At 43.4% G+C, this 12871-nt stretch overlaps 1 protein-coding gene across 1 annotated transcript in view; it reads left to right on the top strand.

The window, feature by feature from the left end:
- Positions 1–12871, top strand: part of TFAP2A (transcription factor AP-2 alpha) — a 75437-nt gene that overhangs the window by 30407 nt on the left and 32159 nt on the right. The gene's annotated exons all lie outside the window — the stretch shown is intronic.

The raw sequence follows: 12871 nt of genomic DNA, 5'->3' as shown, positions 1-12871 counted from the left end.
ATGAATCTGTCAACTCAGGGATTGAACCCTATGACTGGAGAATTACTAATATAGTACCTATTTTTAAGAAAGGGGAAAAAGTGATCCAGAAAACTACAGGCCTGTTAGTTTGACCTTAATTGTAAGCAAGATCTTACATAAAAATTTGAAAGAGAAAGTACAGTAATTAAGGTCATAGAGGCAAACAGTAACTGGGATGAAATAAAACATAGCTTTACAAAAGGTAGATCTTGCCAGACCAACCTGATCTTTCTTTGAGAAGATTCCTTTGTCTAAAAAAAAGTTAATGTAGTAGATTTAATCTACCTGAATTTCAATAAGGCATTTGATACAGTTCCACATGGGAAAATATTAGTTAAATTGGAGACGATGGGGATTAATATGAGAATTGAATGGTGGATAAGCAACTGGTTAAAGGGGAGACTATACTGGGTCATGCTAAAAGGTGAATTGTGAGCCTGAAGAGAGGTTACTAGTGGAGTTCCTCAGGGATTAGTCTTGGGATCAATTTTATTTAACATTTTTAGTAATGACCTTGGCACAAAAAGTGAGAGTGTGCTAATAAAATTTGGGGATGACACAAAGTTGGGAGGCATTGCCAATACAGAGGAGGATCAGAGTGTCATACAAAAAGATCTGGAGGACCTTGAAAACTTGAGTAATAGAAATATGATTAAATGTAATAGTGCAAAGTGCAAGGTCAGGAACTTTTTGATGTAAGATACGCAACTTCAGCTATGGGAATACCGTAGCTGAAGTCGAAGTATCTTATTCTGACTTACTTCCCGTCCTCGTGGCTTGGGATCAACAGCTGCAGCTCCCCCTGTCGACTCCACTACCGCTGCTCGCTCTGGTGGAGTTCCAAAGTCGACGGGAGCACATTCAGGGATCGATATATCGCGTCTAGATGAGATGAGATATATCGATCACCGATAAACCGATTGCTATCTGCCGATCCGGCGGGTAGTGTAGACGTACCCTTAGAGACTAACAACAAGAATTTTTGCTATAAGCTGGGAACATATCAGTTGGAAGGGACAGGGGAGGAGAAAGATCTTGTATTAGTTGATCACAGGAGATGCCAATGTGATGTAGCCATGAAAAAAATCTAATGTGATCCCATGGTGCATCAAGCAAGGTATTTTCAGTAGAGATAGGGAAGTGTTATTATCGTTATACCAGGCACTGGTGAGACCTCATCTGGAATACTGTGTGCAGTTCTGGTCTCCCAGGTTTAAGAGCAATTAATTCAAACTGGAAAAGGTGCAGAGAAGGGCTACTAGGATGATCAGAGGGAAGGAAAACCTACCTTACGAGAGAAGACTCAAAGAGTTTGACTTGTTTAGCCTAACCAAATAAAGGCTGAGGGGAGATATGATTGCTTTCTATAAATACATCAGAGCAGTGGTCCCCAACCTTTTTCGTCTGACGGGTGCCAGATGACGAGCCACAGAGGACCGTGGCGGTGGACAAGTCCGCCGAAATTCCGCCGATAAATGGCAACGTCATTAGGCGGTGCTGCAGAAATGCCGCCAACAAACAGCATCATCCGGAGGTGTCACTGCCGAAATACCACCAAAAATCATCAGCATTTTGGCGGCGACGCCTCTAGATGACGCAGCTTGTCGGCGGCATTTTGGCAGATGCTCGTCTGCTGATCAGTATGCTGGTGCATTTAGACACCCTGGCGGGCACCATGGCACCCACAGGCACCGCGTTGGGGACCCCTGCATCAGAGGGAAAAATACCAGGGAGAGAGATAAGTTATTTAAGTTGTGCCAGCATTGACACAAGAACAAATGGCTATAAACTGGCCATCAACAAGTTTAGGCTTGAAATTAGACAAAGGTTTCTAACCACCAGAGCAGTAAAGTTCTGGAGCAGCCTCTAAGGGGGAGCAATGGGGGCAAAAAACCTAAGTGGCTTCAAGACCAAGCTTGATAAATTTATGGACAGAATGGTGCTATGAAACTGCCTGCAGTAGCATATAACTGACATGGGACTGCTAGTAGCAAATATCCCCAATGGCTGGAGATGGGACACTAGATGGGGAGGGCTCTGAGTTACTACAGAGAATTCTTTTCCAGGTGTCTTGCTGGTGGGTCTTGCCCACATGCTCAAGGTCTAACTCAGCACCATATTTGTGGTCAGGAAGGAATTTTCCCCTGGGTCAGATTGGCGGAGACCTGGTGGGGTGGGAAGGGCAGTTTTCCTTCTTCTGCAAAAGGCACAGGTCACTTTTCAGGTTTAAAGAAGTGTAAATGACGGATTCTCTGCAACTTGAAGACTTTAAATTATGATTTGAGGACTTCAGTAGCTCAGTCAGAGGTTAGAGGTCTATTTCAGGAGTGGTTGGGTGAGGTTCTGTGGCCTGCAATGTGCAGGAGGTCAGACTAGATGATCAGAATTGTCCTTTCTGGCCTCAAAGTCTATGAGTCTATGGCACTCCCGCTGAGCTTGGAATCCTATAGTGCAGGCAATGTACAAAATCATCATATTCCTGTACACTATATGCCGCTTCATTTAGTCAGGTCAGTACTGTAGAGCAGTGATTCTCAAACTATGGGGTGGGCCTCCCAAGGGAGGTGCAGGAATGTGTCAAGGGAGGTGTGAGCTGTGTGTTTTCTTTTCTTTTTTCTTTTTTTTCAGAGAGCTCTGGCTGTCAGCCCCCATGGCTGGGGCTCATTCAAAAGGGCTGTGCACACCCGGGAGGCAGGGATTAAGGGGACAGCTGGAGCCCAGACACCCCAGACTGACAGCTCTGGCTCTCCTTCTCCCTGGCACCAATGCCTCACCAGGCAGCCCGGACTCAGGCTCTCCTTCCCTTCCGTAACTCTGAGGTTCTACTGTCTTAACTTTTTAACTTTTAACCCACTTTTCACTTTTAGGCACCCCTAGAACATCGGTGCCCCTAGGCATGTGCCTACTGTGCCTAATTGGAAATCCAGCCCCATGTGTGACAACGTATGTTTGCAGCGATACAAAAACAGCATCTCCAAAACATAACATGATTTATTCTGCCTTAAAGCCACACAGTACTTAAAGAAGTATATTTAAAATAACAAATAGGCCTGCGTTCATACTCCTTTACTGTAGCTTTCCCTCTTTATCCCTTGTTTAGATGAGTCCAGCTTATTTCCCATCTGAGTTGGGAGAAACAGCCTACACTACTTGCAGCCTGGCCCCTCTGTCTCTGTGTTTAAGATAGTTGTCAGACTGTCAGCCTTTTCACTAACACATTCTTGGCAGCCTCTCTCTCAGCTCTCCCTCAAAGCCCTTCCCTTATAAAGTGTCTTTTAGGGGTTCCATCTGCTTTTGGTCCCAGGCTTAGTCTGGACGGAGATAGCTAAGTGACTTCTTTCACCAGTTGTTGGCCCAGCCAATGTTATCATCAAGAATTATAACATTCAAAAACCAGTATAAGAACACTTCAGCCTCCCTGGTCACTCGATTACAGACCTCAAAGTCACAATACTCCAACAAAAATACTTCAAAAACAGACTCCAAAGAGAAACTGCAGAATTGGAATTAATTTGCAAACTTGACACCATTAAATTAGGCTTGAATAAAGACTGGTGGTGGATGAGTCATTTACACAAAGTAAAACCTATTTCCCCATGCTAATTTCCCCCCCTACTGTTACTCACACCTTTCTGTCAACTGTTGGAATGGGCCATCCTGATTATCAATACAAACGGTTTTTTTTCTCCTACTGATAATAGCCCACCTTAACTGATTATAGTTGGTATGGCAACACCCTTTTTTTTCATGTTCTCTCTCTCTCTGTGTGTGTATATATAAATTCCCCCTTTCACCCCTATGGGTGGTATGTGTCTTCCTCAAACTCGGGTCTTCTACCAGAGGCCTGGGAGTTTGAGGGTTCTGCGCAGTATCTTAGCTGTTCCTAGCACTGCACTCTTCTGGACAGAGAGCTCTGATGTTGTTCCTGGGATCTGTTGGAGCCACTCACACAGCTTAGGAGTCACAGCCCCGAGTGCTCCTACCACCACTGGGACCACTTTGGCCTTCACTTTCCACATCCTCTCTAGTTCCTCTTTCAGGCCCTGGTACTTCTGCAGCTTCTCATACTCCTTTTTCCTGATGTTACTGTCACTTGGCACTGCCATATCTATCACCATCGCTGTCTTCTGGTCCTTATCTATTACCACGATGTCTGGTTGATTGGCCAGTACCTGCTTGTCCGTCTGGATCTGGAAGTCCCATAGAATCTTAGCCCTGCTATTCTCCACAACCTTCTGTGGAATCTCCCATCTGGTCTTGGGAGGATCTAGCCCATACGCTGTGCAGATGTTCCTGTACACAATGCCAGCCACTTGGTTGTGCCGTTCAGTGTATGCTGTTCCTGCCTGCATCTTACATCCTGCCACTATGTGTTGGACTGTCTCTGAGGCCTCTCTGCACAGTCTGCACCTTGGGTACTCTCTAGTATGGTAGACCCCTGCTTCAATGGATCTGGTGCTCAGTGCCTGTTCCTGTGCTGCTATGATCAGTGCCTCAGTGCTGTCTTTTAGTCCAGCCCTTTCCAGCCACTGGTAGGATTTCCCAATGTCAGCCACCTCAGCTGTCTGTTGATGGTACATCCCATGCAGGATCTTGTCTTGCCATGGCACTTCTCCTGCTTGGTCTTCCTCCCATGTCTGCTGCCGCCTCAGGCATTCTCTCAGCAGCTCATCTTTGGGGGCCATCTTACTGATGGATGCTTCAGGTTTCGTCCAGGACAGTGGCTTTGACGCTCACCGAGCCCGCCCGCCTTCTTTCTGGCTGGTATACAGTCTCTGGGTGTTGGACTTGGGGTGGAAACCTCCGTGCATTGTGAGGAGCTTCCGGGTCTTCACATCGGCAGCCTCCATGTCCTCCTTTGGCCAGCTCACTATACCGGCAGGGTATCTGATAACCGGCAGGGCGTATCTGTTAATGAGGTGGATCTTGTTTTTCCCACTGAGCTGGCTCTTCAGGATCTGTCTTATCCTTTGATGATACTTGGATGTTGCTGTCTTCCTTGCCTCCTCATCATGGTTTCCATGTGACTGTGGGACGCCAAGGTACTTGTAGCTGGTCTGTATGTCTGCTATGTGGCCCGCTGGTAGTTCCACCCCATCAGTCTTGACTACCTTTCCTCTCTTCACTACCATCCGGCCACACGTCTCCAGTCGGAATGACATCCCGATATCCTCATTGTAAATCCGTGTCAGGTGGATTAGTGAGTCAATGTCTCGTTCATTCTTAGCATACAGCTTGATGTCATCCATGTAGAGGAGGTGGCTGATGGTAGTTCCACTCCTAAACCCATACCCATATGGCTTCTGTTCTGAGGGTCCTTATAATTCTTGTAATTATCTGGCTGAGGGGGTTTAAGCCTATGCAGAACAGCAGTGGAGACAGTGCATCACCTTGGTATATGCCGCACTTGATGGCCACTTGTGCAAGCTGCCTTGAGTTGATTTCCAGTGTTGTCTTCCATAGTCCCATTGAGTTCTTGAGGAAGGTCCTTAGTATCCTATTGACTTTGTATAGCAGCAGACATTCACAGATCCCCGTGTGCGGCATTGAGTCATAGGCTTTCCTGTAGTCAATCCAGGCTGTGCTCAGATTGGTCTATCTTAGACCTTGAGTGACTGCTCTATCTATGAGCAACTGGTGCTTTGAGCCTCTGGTGTTGTTCCCAATGCCCTTCTGAGCTGTGCTCATGTTCTGGCCCATATGGTCCTGTAGCTTGGCGGCTATGATACCTGATAGGATTTTCCATGTTGTGGGGAGGCAGGTTATTGGCCGGTAGTTGGATGGTTCTATTCCCTTGCAGGGGTCTTTCATGATCAGCACTGTCCTTCCTTGTGTTAGCCAGTTTGGATGGGAGCCTGCTGCCAGCAGCTGGTTCATCTGTGCTGCTAGGTGTTCATGCACTGCTATGAGTTTCTTTAGCCAGTAGGTGTGGAACATGTCTGGTCCAGCTCTTCATGTTCTTGACCCGCTGCTGGATGTCTTCTACTGTGATGGTAACTGGCTTCTGTTCTGAGGTCCTGCAGCCACTTTGCACTGGTGTTATGGAGTCTTCTCTTTCTCCCATATGTTCTTCCAGTACTGTTCAGTTTCTGCTGCTGGTGGCTCTGCTGTTATTGTGTTGTTGCACTGTAAGTGGGAGTATACCTTAGATGGTTCATTAGAGAACAGGGCATTTACTTTTTTGGCCTCTGCTTCTCTAGTGTATCTCCTTAGCCTGGTAGCCAGTGCTGTGAGAGCCTTTGTTTAGCAGTCTCTAGGGCTTCAGATGGAGTCAAGCCCTTGTATTTTTTCAGTAGCCAAGTCTTATCCTTAATCTCTACACCCTTCTGTAGTTCCACCAGCTAACTAACTTCTCTCCAAGTCACCTTGGTCTTATCCTCCAACCTCATTTTCCAGGGTGGGTTATATACTGTTGTTCTTCTTGATCGTACAGCCAAGCATCTCCAGGATTACAGAGGCTGTAGCGTATACCAGTTCATTGGTTTGAGTTATGGTGGTAGTAGGAATTGTCATGAGGGCCCTATTGGCATCTTCTAACATACTATCTGATGGTACTTCTCCACTGAGCCTTGGTAATTGGTCTTGAGGATTGACTGCAGCTAGTTTCTCCATGATCTTATGCCTCATATCAGCTGCTGTGCGCTGCAATGGAGGGGGTGGCAGTGAAGTTTCAGCTTCAGGAGTGGGCTATACATGCACTTGCTGTTCCAGGCCTTCTTGAGTCAGGGATGTAATGTGGAGTTGGTCTATCTCAAGCTGTGAGAGCAGCTTCCTCTTTACTATGTTGAAGCGTTGGGTAACTAGCTGTTTCTCAGTAAGTGTGGATGTAGGTCTTTTGTCTATCCATAGCCCCCCTCATACATCCTCTCTCATTAGGTCTACTGTTATAGTAGCATTCCATCAATTCCAGGTTCTCTTGGCTCGTCCATGAATGGTTTGTTCCAGTAGCCCACTTATCGTCAGATTGTCCTGGTTCCTCAACATCTGGCTCGGACCTTGTTAATCTGGGCGATGTCCAAGCCGGTATGGCTCTCCTAGTTCGTGTTGCTCTCATATTTGAGGTAGGCAGGTGACATGTTAGGGGTACCAACGGGATTTGAACCCCGGTCTCCCATATCAAAGGGCAGCGTTCTTAACCACTACGCTATGTCACCTAGAGCTATATATAGCTATATATCTTCCTACTGTATTTTCCACTGCATGCATCCAATGAAGTGGGTTTTAGCCCGTGAAAGTTTATGCTCAGATACATTTTTAGTCTCTAAGGTGCCAAAAGTACTCTTCCTTCTTTTTGCTGATACAGACTAACATGGCTATCACTCTGAAACCTGTCATTATTTCTTTGTGACTCTGTGTTTTGTAGTATTTACGCTTCTTTCATTTATTTTGATAAAGATCTTAACAAGTTGGTATTGTCCTCAATATAAATGTTCTTGCCATACACACTGAGAGTCCTCTCATGATATTGAACTCTCTGTGTTCTCTACCCCTATAGCCTGAATTGGGACAGGAATCTAAATTATCTTTTGATCAGATCAGTGGCAAGCCATAGTAAAACTAGCCCATACATTTAGGTCACTAGGCTAGTGTCACTAGAGATGGAATATTTTCCACTGTCATTACCAGTTTGATCAATTTAATATCCAGGCATATTTTGAGACTGAGCAATAGTGATGCTACTCTGACTAGACTATGAAATGTGAGACATTTTGCATCCATACCAAGCTTGTCCACTGCAGCATCATGTACATTGTGTACCCTGTGCCTCTTCCAATCTTGGGTGTTGGGTTTTACTGTTCATGTAGTTCTGTGGGTATTACATTAACATGTGGACTAGCACTCAGTTTAAACATATCTGGTGTGGTTTCTCCCAGTGGGCCCTTGGGGCATGCTTGGGCTGCCTAGGGACTGTGACTGGAAACACTGCTGCTACTAGCTATTCATGAGTGACTGCATCCACACAAACACAATCTGTGCTGCACTTTGGTTGTTCATTTCTTTCCCATGGATCCTTCTGGCTGTACACAGTTTTGCATGATTGTGCCATGTCATGTGTTCTGTTCTCTCTTCTGCTTTATGGAACTCATCTCCTTGTTTTATCAGCTTCTTTGCATATATTGCATTGAGAAGTGTGCAGGGAGCAGGTTAATTAGGAGCTCATTAGAGCAGGAATATTAAATGGAGGCTGTAGAAACCTGGAAGTGAGACTTGAGTGGAAGAGGAAGAACTTATGTTGGCCAGCCCAGCCACATGCACAGGAAGAAACTGGGAGAATGAAGAGCTATTTAGCTTTAAAAAAGGACAGTTTAGCTTTTCCCGGGCTTTTGCCATTTTCCCTTTGTTTGCCATTTTGCTCTTTTCTCTGCACCAGCCTCAAGACCACCCTGTCCTGTCTCCCTGCATGCTGAGCCAGGGTGCAGAAAATGCTCTGTGCAGAGTGTGTGTGTATGTGATTAAAGTGTTTCTCTATTTTTTCCACTTGTCTTTTCTCTCTTAGCTGTTACTTGCAGCTGTGACCCAGCTGACGCTCAGAGAGTCCCATTTTCATGTGTATACAGAGCAATGTTTAAAATTAGATTATTTATAGACTATTTTAAAATGTTTCAAAATATATATCAAACTTTTGGTTCTGTCATACTGTGCTCCCATAGGGTTTGGCCTGAACCAGAGATTGAGGGCATGGATAGGAAGGGAGGAGACTGTGGGGAGAAGGAGGAGGGGGAGGGGCAGGGGCAGGAGTTCAAGAGAGGACATGGAGAGTGGGCCAATGGTTGGATTCTCTTCCCTGATTTCATGAGCATGAATCTTAAAACCAGTTTTCTGGTGCAAATATGCACAATTACACATTTGAAATTCACTTTCCAATAACTCTGCAATTGTTGCTTCATTTCATGGTTTCAGTGACTATCCTGGCCAGTGAAATTTTTCAGCAGAAACTGCATGGAAAGCAAATGCCAGATAGGTGCATTTGAAAGGATATTGGCAGAAACTTGTTTTAAGTATTCGCCCAGTTCTACAGTGCAACAGTAAACCACATGTGTAGCTTCAAAAGTGATGTGAGTTTGTACCTGAAGGAGGAAAATAATCCCAAGTAGAAACAAGTTTTAGAATATGCCCACAGAAATACTATTCACACTTAATTACCTCTCATAAATGTGGAATGTGTAGTATTAAGTAAACATACTTCCATTTGATTGTATTATACCTTCAATGTATTTTCTAAGTTATCCTGATAAATAGAAAATTGTTGAAAAACTGAATCATTGGGTACAAATTCTATAAAATACCACCCACTACATAAAAGAAATGGATATTCATAAACTGAGAATGTCTGAAGCTCTGTAATTCAATATATTTACCAGTAGATGGCAGTGTTGATTAATTATTCACAATATTTTTTTCTGTAAAAGCAACAAAAAGGTTTTTGAGACCAAGAAAAACATTAAAAAGTAATTTATACTGGCTGCATTTCTAAAGGAATTCAGCATAGGTGAACTAATCATAAGTGTGGAAATTGTTGTAATTTTTCTAACTCTAAAGGAGTTCCACTGAGATTTTTCCAGTACATCAATGTTTGTTTAAATTTTGTAGACACTCAAATACAGGAAATTTGAATTCCATAAATGCAGTGATATCTCAGAGTTCCACTCTGTTTTAGGGAATAAAATATTGAGACACAAATTTGGTACTGGGACACTTGGCATAAAAATGGTTAAACAGAGAAAAGGCAAAGATACTGTAAAGCATTTGACAGTTTTTGTGAAATTGACTAATTTTATACTTCAATTGTACTTGTGACTGTGTGAGCATGGCATTGTGGGGTTCCAGGATGACTCTGCTAGCCAATTTGAAAGTACATTTTAAAACCTTGACATGATGTGCTTACACTGATGCATCAAAAAGAAGTGCTGAAATGAGTCATTTGTGAATCATTGGTTATTATCTGTTAGCTCATCTGGACTCCCACAGAGATCAAACTGCCATTTACAATTTGTTAATATGTTGTGACTCAATTTGTTTTGCAACAGCTCCATTTCAATAATCTGTATGTAGTCATCCATTAAAGAGAGGTAATATTTTCCATTCAATTCAGGCAGGTGTGCACCAGTTTGGGAACAAGAATAGACCAGGAATCTCCTGTTTCCTGTATTTATTACAATTTCACACTTGGAAACACTGATGCCCAGTTGGAATAGGACATCTCAGGCCGTATTCTCACACTTCTCAATGTCCAGGAAGGCATTGTGGAAACCGTTCTCCTGCAGGAGGCATGGTCTCAGGCTTGCTTCTGCACTTACGGGTGAAATGGAACATGAAGCCCTGAGGATGATGAGAAGAACAAGGCTCTGTGCACCATCTACGTTGGACTAAAGACCTGCATTGTGGTGACTTTGACCCTTGTGTACTTATGCACAAATTTAGTTGTCATAATGGTCTCATACTCCATGCTAGTGACTTAGACTTCATGTATTCATATTGGGCCTGGTCAAATGGTCAGTCATGATATTAATAATGCTGCCCTTAATTGGCACCCTCACACTACACAATTTCCTTTCAAACAGCAGCACAGCCTCCCTATACCATAATTCAGGATGTGAGACCATTCAAATCTGAAGCTAATTTACCTTAAAATATAGGTGGCCTATTTCTGCCAGCAAACATTAACTGTTACTTTAGATTATTCCCCTGAATCTGCAGTACACTGTGTAAACATGGTGGTACCAGCTGCATGCTTACACATCCACTTGGAGCTTAAGTGTGCTGTGATTCGGCCTTACAAATTTTGTTGTGCTCTGTAGAAAATAGAACAGAGCCATTATTTAGATAACATGTTAAGTTGCATGTGATGAGTACAAACTTGTTTTTACCTGAAACTTTTCTATGTCAGAAACCATTCTGTCTTGATTATGTGGCTGGGTTTTGAACCTAGCTGTGCCTACTCTGTGAAACACCATTTATGAAACTAATATTTTCCATCTTTTGAGAGAACAAATTTCTTCTCTGAGCAAAGACTGTGAAAGGAAGGCACAAAATAAAGGTAAGGGATTATACTTCACTGCTCAAGGTTAATGTGGTCATTGCTTAGTGTATGTTGCCTGAATGAAATGACTGGGATGATCCTGGCCAGAAACTGGGTTCCGAGTCCCTGGGTAGACTTTTCTTCCAGGGGTGCTTTACATGTGTGTGAGGGACTGGGGGTGGGGGCACAGAGAGTAAACACTAAAGAGCTCAACTTACTTAATGTATCTACGTGAAGGTTAAGAGGTGACTTATTCATGATCTATAAGTAAATAGATATCCAAAGGGAAGAGATATTATAGGGCTCTCTAATAGAGCAGATTAAAAATGTAACATGGTCCAATGGCTGGAAGTTAAAGTTAGGCAAATTCAAATGGAAAAAGGTGCAGTTTTTTAATAGTGCAGCAACTTTATCAAGGGATGTGCTCAATTTCTCCATTCCTTGAAGTCTTTAAATAAGGACTAGGTGTCTTTCTAAAAGATGTGTGCTAGCTCAAGAAAAAGCATCTGAGCTTGATAGAAGGTGTCTTGGGGGAAGTCCTATGGCCTGTGTTATCAAGGAGATCAGACTAGATGATCACAGTGGTCCCCTCTATTAAAATGTTTCATCTAGATTTCTTGTAAATCCTCTGTGGGCCTGCTGTGGGGGGAATCTTTCCATTGACTTCTGTTGGCTTTGGAACTGGTCCTTTATCTGTTTTCATACTCTTCCCTACAATTCTCCCCCTCTGTGTGTGTTTTTTCCAGGACGCTTGTACAATTAGGGAGCACAAGGCAGCAAACTGCTGAGAAACGTGTATATTTGTGTGTAAGATTTTATGAGATGTAACAGGACTATTGTGTCCTGGCCATATCACGTATATGTTCAGAATCCTTATTAGTCATATTCCATCCTTCTATCCAATGTATAGGTGTGCATGTGAGCCACGCACACATAGATATAAACAAAGACGTAGATAAGTAAAGATATACAAACAAGCTGAAGACCTGCTATATGATGGGGCTTAATCAATGAATGATGTGGCAGTTCAGGTTGTTCTGGAGATCAAGTTACATATCTATACTCTCCAGACTGTTGGAGGGCTTGCATATTTTTGTATTTTTCCATCTTTTCACTCGGCACTGAAGAATTTTGGTTCTTGGCTCACAGCAGTTACACGAAAGCTGCTTTCTGCCTATTCCTGCCAAAGGAAGGAAATGAAGAAAAGGAGTCAACAGAAAATGCCAATGGCTGAACACCACTCACTGCTGTTTATGAATAGGCTAAGGAAGCTCATGATCAGTTAATATAAACTAACTGCCTCTCTGGAAAGAGAAAGCTGCATCACCTATTGGTCAGCACCTGTTAACTGATCTCAGAAACTAAAGGCACTTTTGACATCTTATAGAACGTTCTGGCCAGCATTAAGCTCAGCTAGAAAAAAAGATTTTCAGTGGTTAGTCAGATTGATAAGAAGCTTATTATAAGGCTGCCACTTTGCTGAAGGGTAAGGTATGTCACTGTTTTCAAGAGTTAGTGACCAAATTGCCCAGGATGACTGAAGCTACTGTGTGAGAATGAATGAAGTGATGCAGTGATCACTATAGTGGTGGAAAATTAAATGAGCACACCAACCATCAAAGGCATGTATTTTTTTAAAAAAATAGAAGACTGTGGTATGTTTTCAAGAGCTGCAGCTGTTTAATAGAGGAGAAAGTGTGAATATTAGCACATGTGACACAAAATGGCCAGTTTCAGATTTTTGAGGGGAAGGTGATTGTGGAGCTAAGCGGTAGTCTGTCATAGTTTGTGAACTGTATTACCCTAATGATACCTATCACACTGTGTGTG

Source organism: Gopherus evgoodei, chromosome 2 (genome assembly GCF_007399415.2).
Source record: "Gopherus evgoodei ecotype Sinaloan lineage chromosome 2, rGopEvg1_v1.p, whole genome shotgun sequence".
NCBI classification, from domain to species: domain Eukaryota; kingdom Metazoa; phylum Chordata; order Testudines; family Testudinidae; genus Gopherus; species Gopherus evgoodei.
The sequence above is the reverse complement of the archived record's forward strand: the minus strand, read 5'-3'. Positions and strand labels throughout refer to the sequence as shown.